We start from the raw sequence: 11,139 nt of genomic DNA, 5'->3' as shown, positions 1-11,139 counted from the left end.
TGTCGTGAATCAAAATTTACTCCGACATACTATAATAGCAAATATGAACAAAAATCCTGCAACAGAAAATATACATAACGAACTTAAATCTACCACGACAACTCAACAATTCATCACCGCCCAAATTTAGCATATATATTTTGTCTGATTTTTTTTGCTTCTTGTGATCAGAAATCTACCTGTAGATGGTGAAATTTGGATAAGGGCGAAAGTGTCATTTCAACCCTATAGACAAAATTCATCTCTCACGGGAGAGATTAAGCCCTTGGCCTCCAAGGAATCCTTAGCCACGATTTCTAGTATACGTCCCGCGAGACACTGCTGGTCGTGATATCGTGATTCTTAGCGCACATTTTCGACGAGATATTGCTTGTCACGTAGGTTCTGTAGAGCGTAAAACATCTCAGGCAGACTTATGAACCAGAACGGCCACAATTCCAGCATGTCTTCACGAGACGCAGCTGATTGTGATGCCATGATTCCTAATATACATCCTCAACGAGATGCCGCTGGTCATGTAGTCTTTGTAGATGCGTAAATACGTCCCCGACGGACTTATGACCCAGAACGGAGATTTTCATATCTCCTATAAGCACGACTCACCCTATTTGAGATCAATGACTGATTTCTAGTACATCATCGCGAGATACACTGGTCATGTCTTCTCTAGGCTCTGATTCGTCTTACAGAGGTTTCCGAATAACTCCTAGGACATCCCCGCGAGATATGCTGGTTATTCTGTCTCAGGGCCCTTTCGACAGGCTCCTAGAACATCCTTTTGGGATACACTGGTCTTGTTGGCCCATCATACAGACACGTAGTTGATTCCTATCACATCTCTGCAAGATACGTTGTTCAAAGACAAGTGAGCCAAAGTCTCGCAGAGGCATTAATTGGGCATACAAAACCTTTTCTCTCCCTCCAGGACGAGTCCCAGCTGACCATAGAGAGATTCAGATCCGTTAAGAAAATCTTCAGAGAGATTTTGATCCGTCTGCAAAATCTCAGCGAGATTCAAATTGAACATAGATTTATGTTTATTTTCTCTCTAACTTAGTTGTTGTTGCTACTATTATTAGTTGGAGAACTATCACATTTTCGCTCATGTTTTTACGTTTAATTGCAAATTTTTGAAGAATTCGGGTGATGAAGATCCCAGGGTTCATCACTGGTTTATATACAGGTTGAACATGATGAAGAAGACCGTTAGAAAAGGGAGTGAAATATGGGTCGCAATTTTGTTTCTTTTAGTTTGATAACACGTGTAACCCCACCATTACTTAAGGTTGCACATGTTTACCCCACCATTACTTAAGGTTGCACATGTTTTGCACGTGCTCTGAGTCACGAGTTGAGTTTTTACTGACACACTATTCCAACTCGACCCTAGTCAAAAGGTTAAGGGGCTTAAATGTCTTTTTTTAACGGTAAATTAATGCATATATGCACTAAATTTCATTTGTTGTTTTTTCTTTTAAAGAAAATGATGAAAAAAGTTTGATTAAGGACATTTTATATAAGTAGAAAAAAATAAGTGCATTTTATTAATAAGGTTTTCAAAGAGGAACACTTTGTTAAAAATCTCTTATTTTTTTATCCGAACAAATGCCACTTACGAATTCCGATACGAAGGTATCCGTATTTGAAATATGTAAATATGCAACTTTATACCTTATTATATACTAGAGCATGATACCACACGGCTTTCCTTATGTATACATCTAAGACTCAGTTCCCTAGACAGGATTCTAATAAAGTTAAATACTAATTAAGGTGATTCAATTACAACTGCATATGCATTTCATAATTGAAATGAATGAAAACATTTTTTCGTCCTTTTGGTTTGGGATTAGTTCAATTTAAACGATCTCCTAACCAATTATGAATGATTGGCTAGGTCATTGACACGAAAAATATCTAAATACCAAATATTTTCTCTATAGAACTTCCGGGAAGAAGAAGCGCTTCGGAAGATCAAAGGGAGAACGTTCTTAAGAATGTTTATGCTAGTTTTGATGTGTATCGTTTATTTGTTGGTACTTCATGAAATTATAATAGTTCGACTACTTTTTTCATTACAATGTAACACTAAATTAAGTTGATTAATCACATCTTCCTCTACCACCACCACAACGACCAAATGCTATCACCGACTATTATCACTAACGTCATTTTCTCAACCACCACTACAACACCAATCAAATACTATCATTGTACATCATCATACTAACGCAAATGCCTCATCTGCTACCATTAATGCCACTGCTCCCACCACTACTCATTAACACCACTATAATAACCATGCATAAATATGATTATTAGCCAATTCGTTGTCGATTAATGAAGATATAACATACATTAAATGAGATATCCATGCATTGGATATCCCTTCATAGTGGATATGTGAAGGGGTGTTGATTCTTCAACAATATTTGTTGTGTAATTCTTCCGTCTTATATAGGCGAAAAAAATCAAATATCTTACATTAAGAAAAAAAAATCAAGGTTTCATAAATTTCTATCATTTTCCCTTGTCGTTCACCTATACCGGATAACTAGCTCAATAAACTACTTTGGATGATACCCATGGAGCATTAATAAGGGCATATATGCCCAAACATTATAATATGAACTCCGTCTATCCAGTTGGACAAGCAAAAAATCTCATTGTTTGTACCCTCAATAAAACAACTGCAAAGCCTGCTAACCAAGCCCCAATAGCCCGGGTTCACTTCCGCTAACCCAAAAAAAGGTTCCTTATGTCTTGTTTCCACGGTTACTTGCGTATGAAGTTTACACTTAGGGTCTAAGGATAGACTATACACACACATAGGTCTGAACCCTAACCTTTTCCATGCTTTCTAACCCGAAGAAAAATCATTGTATCGAAATATTAATAAAATATCTCTCCCTACAGGAATTCGTCCGTGTATGTAGGCAGTTAAATTCTCGTCTCCATTATTCATTATTAGTTCGTCTTTTAATCCTATTTTCTATGATCATCATCAAATCAATCGTGTCTTGTGCTAAAAGTAATTTTTGGTACAAAAATTGGCGCCAACTAAGGGGATTCGTGTAAAAAAATAGTGTTTTTCAGTGAGAAAGGTACGACAAAAACCTTGATAAACATTTTCCAAAGTTTATTAACAAAAAAAATAGGGTTCTGAAAAAAGGGTGCAAAAACAGTCGCTGAAAGTATCTAAGAAACAGTTGCAGAAAGCGTCGTAACAGAAATATGTGTTGCTGAAACCATTGCCAAAGCCTCTTTTTCATCACTGCTCGTCCACATGATCTGTCCAACCTCGGTTCCGGTTTTTGGTTCACCAAACCGGTTCAAACAAGATCAACTTATCACATCGTCACCTGTTGACGATCTAACATGGTTCACCGGATCTGGAAAAACTGGTCCAACAGTGGTCCAACCATAACCGAATTGGTCTAATCCAGTCAGCAGTTTTGTCGATTCATCACCTGTCATGTCATCTTTTACCGTCTAGTCAGTAGCTAGCATGTCAGCGTCGGTTATTGCCACATCAGTAGTTAGGGTCCATTTAACTATGCCATGTCAGCATTATTCCATATCAGATTTCTAGTCAGTCAAGATCGATCTGACTCGCCCGATTCGACTCACTATCTTGTTTTTTCGTATATTTTATTCGTATCAAGTTTGAATCGAGTGATTTTTGGCTTGTTGATTTTCGTATTTGAATTCCTCACAATGTGGAGGAAAAAAAGTGTTTGAAACAGATTCATCTGTATTTGGAGCAGCAATATGACCGAGTTCAGAGTTCGTGGATAGCAAAATTTGTGATTGTATGGATGATCGAGTTCAAAGTTCGTTGGTTTCGTTGCCTGAGGTTCGTCGACAACATGATCCATTGAAGGTATAACATATAATGATTGCTTAGACCTTTAAATGTTTAGCCTTGCATCACATCGCAAGAAACTAAAGCTTCATGTTGCATGTGAGCACTTAATTCTTGCTTTTATCGCAAACATTAAATCTTTCCTTGCATGCGGGTACAAAGATTTGCATCTATCAAATTTAAAGTATTGTCTCAACCACGAGCCCATCACCCGATATTGGTTCAAAACCTATACTCAATACAAGAAACATGCCAGCATGCCCTAGCAGCGAGCATTGCAGCCTTGTACGATGCGAGCATAAAGCCTTTCCACATCCGCAAGCACACTACATCTCCCTCAAGTATCAACTAGCTCTTAAGCATCACAAGTCCACTAGGTAAGAAAAAGTCTCGCTTAACACGTGAGCAAATTCATTACAGGTTATCACAGTTAGGAATGTCTTTGTAATATTTCTGCAAACAATGGGGCGAGGGGATGACATCTTAGATAATATATTATTAAAGTAAAAAACAGGGGTTCTTACCCCGTTAGCTTCATTTTTCTCTCTTTCCGGACCCCTTTGTGTAGTTTCCTTCTTGTTTTCCGGATCAGATGTGCACTCTCAGACTTCTCTAGAGAACCCCAATACGTTCTACTACAATAATAATAACTCACGCTCGGGGGCAAGTTACTTCATTGGCAGTCTATGCATAAGGAAAAATGAACTTCTTAACCCCACAACAAGTTTGAGGTTAAGAGGGGACAATGTTTGTACCCTCTATAAAACATCCACTAAGCCCGGTTTCACTTCCGCTAACCCAAAAGAAGGTTCCAGAAGTTTCCTTATGTCTTGCTTACCAAGTTACTTGCGTATGAAGTTTATCTCAAAATTAGGGTATAAGATAAACTATATAAATACATAGGTCTAAACACTAAGAAAGTCAACGTTGCTTTCTAACCCAGAGAAAAACCAATGTATCAAATACATCATAAAATATCTCTCCCTACGAGGATTCGTCCGTGGATGTAATGCCGAACCACGTTAAATTCTCGTCTCCATTATTTTTTCAGTTCGTTTACTAAGCCTATTTTCCATGATCATCATCAAACTTATCGTGTTTTATGCTAAAAGAAATTTTTGGTATAAACACTCATGTCCGCCTAAATAAATTGGGCGCAGGAAGTATAAGACACTCGTATATTGGATATTGATAAAAATGTCATTAATTTTACATTGTAGAAAAAGAACGACCGCTGAAGGACAATGAGCGCATTTGCTAGTTTAAACTATCAAATCTCGAATTATATTTATCACGTGGATGCTAAGACCATGTATCATGTTCACTGAAAAACTTATGTAATAAAGCTAACATGTTATTTTGTAAGAGATTTGGATCTTGTTATCTAGCACCGTGATCTCGATCTTAACTACAATTTATTTATATTTTCAAATTCGTATACAAACTTGAACAGAACCTAACATTCACTAGACTTTTACTTTATGTATCAATGCATATATCGAAGTAATATTGATTTATATACGATGTCTTAGTGATTTATATAGACGAAACAAATAAACTGAAGGTTTTGTATAAGTAGCAACCATAGTTCACCATAATTTGTATTTATATCGTATTGCTACTCACTTGTGTGGATAGGAACTGGTGATACTAACTGATGCTGAGCGCGACCGACCAATATTAATTGAATTAAATATTTTTATCTTATTAAGGAATTGTTGGTATCCATCATATCTAATTTGCATATATCAAATTCTGAAATACGCATACATAGTAGTTAAGTCAAATAAAGCCGATTTTCAAATAAATTATTATATTAATATAATCTAAGCATATTTCTTTGTCTCTGCCAGTCACAATCATGATATAGAAAGATACTAATAAAAGTCTGAATTAATTTTCTTTTAACATTTGAATCATTGATTTATGATTGTATTTGTTCTTCTAATTGATTTTATAGTTCAAAATATCGAGTACAAATTTGTGCACACTCTAAAACTGGGGTGCACATTCCGGCCCTAGTTATTCGTTCAAATCATTATACCTTTTCTCCCGAACCACCTCTTTTCTAGTTTCTTATTTTACTTTTTTTTTTTTATCAGAAATTTTACTTTTTATTTTTACTTTAATTAATTTAAATCAAAGAAGACGAGTTAAAATCTTCTCCATTGACATTTTTGTTCTCTCTTTCTCTTTTCTCATCTCCTACACCCATTACTGCCATTGCTGAATCAAAACAAAGTAAAAATAGGATTTAATGGTTGATCAAAAACAAGATTTGGGTGTCAATCATTGAACTAAACAAACAAGAAATTGGTTTCAACATAATTTTTATCATATGAACTTGTCAAAGAAATCAAGAGATGATAGACCTACATATTCAACATGTAACTTATCTAGTTTGAAACCAGTCATCACAAATCATTGCAATCATGTATGTACAAACATCTTCTAACACAACGTTCACTGGTACACATTAATGCCGGTGAATATAAAGTTCACGTTCTTGTATCAGTAGAACATGGTTGGATTCTTAGGATTTATGATGGTTTTAAATTTATGATCCTGATGCACCTGAGTATTCGATGGGTAACCATTGTATGGACGTTTTTTTTTATGAACTAGAAGGTTTGTTTTGAATGTTGAATCAGAATTTAGAAAGAGAGGGGAGGTGATTGAAATTTTGGTTAATGAAAACAATTTGAATCCCATTGTGTGTACGAGATCGCCACTTTTATCCAAAGCAAAACTTGGTTATTGAAAATCAAAAAGATAATCACATCTTAGAAAATATTCGTTAAAAAGATGGAGTTCAGACTTTAAAAGGTAAAAACAAAAAAATGGGAAATCAGAGAAGTAATTTTGAACAATAGGATGGGATGGAATGTGCACCCCGGTTTTAGAGGAGTGCACAAATTTGGACTCCAAATGATCCATCTTGTATATAACGAACTCATGCATTGTTGTAAATGTGAAAATTTGTGTAAAGGCAATTCCTATGGTAATGTGCAAATAAAAAAAATTGTTTAGCTAACTTAATTGGCAAAGGTGTATTTCTACTATGGGCAAAGTTAATGGGGAATAAAACAAGCGTGCGGTTGGGACATAACCATGTGTTGCTATTTGTGCCGCTGACGAATTTGGGCAAGCCGCGGGCGTTAAATGGTAAACCACCGGTGGCATGACAAGAACCGCAAATGGGTAAAAACCCAACGTTTTTATTCTCAACGGTTACAACTCTAACTCACTATAAATACCTCTATTTTCAACCATTTTCACTCACACCACTCCACTCTCTTCTTCCTAATTTTTCTAAAAAGAAACATTCTACTTTTATTTACAATTCTTAGTACAAATAATTGAACAGAGTGAATGCCATCATAAACAACATAAGGGGAAAAAGAATATCAACACCCGCTATAAATATCGATTTACTCAAAATCGTGATGCAGAGTTTGCTTCGTCCAATGTAGTTGTTGGTCCAGATTTAATTCTAGGTCATTTATCGGGGAAACAAGACCGGTTTGGATATTATAGAATAAAAGGTGGATACAAAAATTTTAATCCATTTTATCAAGTTGTACCCCCTTCAGTCCGAGAAATAGTGATCCACGACGCCGGTTTTACGATGTAAATCACATAAAAACACAACAACGTTATTACGAAAATATTGATATAAAGGTGGTGGCCTATGACGTTGTAGATGGTGGATTTTCGACAAGGGATAAAATCATAAAACCATGATTATACATGCTCTTGATCCAGCAATCAGATGAGTATTGAGACTCATGTCTCTCATCGAAGTGTGAAAGCTCATGCCACAAGAATCTCTGACTGAGAATACTGTCTCTCAGAGTGTATATGTAGATGTGTAGTCTCTCAGCTGAGGAAACGGCATATCTCATGAATACAGAGCAATTTCAGTAATTACTTCTATATAGAATCGAAAGATTGGACGGCTCCTAGACAATTGCCTGCTAGTATAGTGCAATAACGTCTTCAAGATGTAACAATGTTTTCCCTGACTATATAAAAGAAATATGACGCTTCAACAAGCTCATATCACTCAATTCCTGAATAATTAATACTCCTAGATGATCGTACTAGTATAGGGCCCTCAATTAATTATTCCTAAATCATTAGATTCATTAACTGAATCCCTGAAAAATATTCTAGTTTTTTTTCATAATATTTTGTTACTTCAATTCATGGTTCTTCCCAGCAGAATTCCATGGATTAGTAATAAATATTCAACACGCGGGCATCTGACCCACTATCGAGTAAGCCCCGACTAAAATGGTGCAAGTGTACTCAGCAATAATGCACTAACGAGCACCTGAATGCACGAACGAGCATTCCAACATACGAAGGAACGATGAACCCATGCAAAATAGGAAGAAAATAATAAATAATAAAATATTAATCAAGGCGCTGGGAGACTGGGCCCACCGGACGGCCGGTCGTGCCGTGGCCAGTCCCACGCCTAATTTTATATTTTAGCATATTTTTATTATTATTTTCCTTGATCTCATGAAAATTCCCTCGTTTGAACAAAATTCCTTCGTTTCAAGGAAACTCCACAGTTTTATGGTGTTTCCTTCACAAGGAAATAATAAATAATTAAGAAAAGTGTGCGGGACCAAGCCTACTAGCGGGCCGGTCATGCCCAAGTTGTGACCGGTCCCACACCTTGGATTCCTTATTATTTTATTATTATTTCCTTCATCCCATGAAATTCCTTGATTTCATGATGTTTCCTTCAAATCATGGAACTAATACATAAAATTAGGGAAAACTCACGGGACCGGGCCCTAGCCGGCCATGCTTTAGTCGGCCGGTCCCACATGCCCTTATTTTATTATTATTATTTTTGTTTTTTTCCCTCATCTCATGGAAACTCCTTCACTTTAAGGAAACTCCTTGATTTCAACAAAATTCCTTGATTTCGTGGTATTTCCCTAAAATCATGAAAAATAATATAAAGTTAGGAAAAAGTGCCACGGGACGGGTTTATTGGCCGGCCGGCCATGCCTTGGCCATATCCGGTCCCACACTTCATGATTCCTTAATTTATTATTATTATTTCCTCAGTTTCAGCAAAATCCTTGATTCCTTCATATTTTCTCAAAATGTTGTTCAAACGCACACCAGAAAATATCAAAATTCTCAGGACTGAGACGCGAGCATTTTGGCGACATGAGCATATTACCTTGACCGACCAAGGTTGGATCTTTGGATTGCAAGAAGCCGGTCCCACATACTTTCATCATTTTACCTAATTTGGTCATATTAGGTTCAAACTCTTCCAAACAATTTTGGAAGTTCATAAAACGATCGTCAGTCGATCACATGACCAACCAGGGACGGTTTCATGACCCCTTGGTCGGTCCTTCATCTCTTTATAATTTATTAGGTTTTATCACCTAAGGTTCAGACGAACATTGTTTGAATAAATGATTAAACCGGCATTTAATAATCTTTTCACCAACTGGTCTTCAAGAGACTTTGGTATTTTGTTCACTCGAGCATCTGGGCGCTATCCATCATCCCATGTAGTCGGTCCCTCCTTCACTCCGTGGTTGATTTTCAATAAATCATCAATTGATCAAAATTAGGGTTTCGAATCCAAAGCTCTGCAAAACATAATTCTGAGCATATTCAAACACTAATAATTTTACGTTGATCCCGTGATCAGCATTCTAATACTCGGTTCCAGTATTTTAAATTAATATTTTATTTGGTCCTGTTACCAATAATTCATCAAACGAGTAACATTCGTTTAAATGAGCAATATTTGCTCAGACTAAGGAATATTGGTTCAACTATCAATATTCAACAATCCATCGAATGAGAAATATTTTCTCACCTTAACTATCAACATTTACTTGAGAATCATACCTCTGTCTCAAAGAGACGTTCAATTCATGAGTCTCAGAACATTTGCAAATCACGTTCGACTCAGCAATACAAGGACTCATCGTCCCATGAAGTCAGCAACTGACTAACTAAATACACGTCTGCCTTGCAGACTCCACCATCATGAGACATCAATCGTGTTACATGGGGGATATTAACTAGGGTTTTGGTCTGGCGGTCTATGGCACGTGTGTTCATACACACGATGAGAATGTGAACAAGTCGTGAAATCAGTTGAAGGAGTTAGCAAAGTAGTGGGTAGAAAATCAACCAAGTCTCCGCACGATGAGCAACTGGTTTTAACATGATTTCCACTTCCCCACTCTTTGACTCCAGCAACTGTCACACTTCATGGGATCAAGGTGTTTACAATTCTAGCAATATAAATTAGTCTCTGAATCATGATTGAAAAGGAAGACAATCTTTCGTCAAACAGACAACACGAGATTAACAACTCAACATCTGAGCAATTACTCTCAACAGAGCAAATTCAATCAATCAGAGCTTATTTTATTTCTTTAAGCAGAATAAACAACACAACTACAATCTTCGATCACTATTGATCTCACATATTTTTCAGCTTCCCTCCTACAGATCGACCCATCCTATCTTGTTGGCCGAATTGACTCTGGAACGGCCATTGTCTTGGTTTAGGCCAGATTCATACAGATTGATCTCTCGGATTTAAAACACTCCCTTCTTGCAGTGCATCTGTGTGAGGTTTAATATTTCGCCCGGTTCAAGGAGTTTTAATCCCGCACGGTCGTCTTCTCAATTCCGTAAAAACCACCGACTCGTTTTGCCCCATATACAGATTGGCAACCACAGTGGGAGATTATTCTCTCGGTTGCAATCTCAATTCTCACAAAGATGGTCGGTATTAGGTCTGGTTCAGTTACCAATCCGGGTTCAACACCCGACCCCAATATCGCAAGCTCTAGTGGTACTGCCAACACTACTCTTTCGGAGCAACCTGCCACCACCACTCCTCCGGCGCAGCCTGCCACCACTACTCCTCCAAGCACTGGTGCTCCGGTGATCACCCCTACAAGTGATGGCACTGGTGACATCAACAATCCACTATTTGGTCGGTCTCCTGAAGAAATCAGAAAAAATCCTCCTACCATAGGCGATCTCATGAAGGTGCAAGAGACTCTTGCCAAAAATCAGACTGACATGGCTACTACTCAGAAGAAATTATTTAATTATCTCAAGACTCTTACAGACAAGATGTCAGAGAAAACTCAGGAGAAAGGCAAATCTAAATAAACGTCTTCAGACGCTGATCCCGAAGTTACTCTGATCCATGTAGTAGATGACGAGGAAGTTCCTAAATCTGCAGACAATCCACCAGCGAA

The sequence above is a fragment of the Papaver somniferum genome, chromosome 1 (assembly GCF_003573695.1).
Source record: "Papaver somniferum cultivar HN1 chromosome 1, ASM357369v1, whole genome shotgun sequence".
Lineage (NCBI taxonomy): Eukaryota > Viridiplantae > Streptophyta > Magnoliopsida > Ranunculales > Papaveraceae > Papaver > Papaver somniferum.
This window is presented reverse-complemented; position numbering follows the sequence as displayed.